The sequence below is a fragment of the Tachypleus tridentatus genome, chromosome 8 (assembly GCF_004210375.1).
Source record: "Tachypleus tridentatus isolate NWPU-2018 chromosome 8, ASM421037v1, whole genome shotgun sequence".
Lineage (NCBI taxonomy): Eukaryota > Metazoa > Arthropoda > Merostomata > Xiphosura > Limulidae > Tachypleus > Tachypleus tridentatus.
In genome coordinates, this window is record NC_134832.1 from 49,601,274 (window position 1) to 49,601,547 (window position 274).

Sequence of the window (274 nt, forward strand, 5' to 3'; positions counted from 1 at the left end):
GTTACTTTTATAATAGCTGAAATGGAGGAGTATGTGAGGCAGTACATCAAGGTTTGAACCTTAGATCTGATCACAGAACCCTAATAACTTGAGTCACAAATAGAACTAATGCTGATTTTGGGAGGACATTAAAAGAGATTCAAATGAAATAAGCTAAAGGAAAGGGGTTCATCTAATGACTATAAACCTTTGTAAAACATTATAATTTAACGTTGTCCAAATAATTAGCATGTAGCAGTTTCCACTGATCAATATTAAGCAGACCAACCACTTA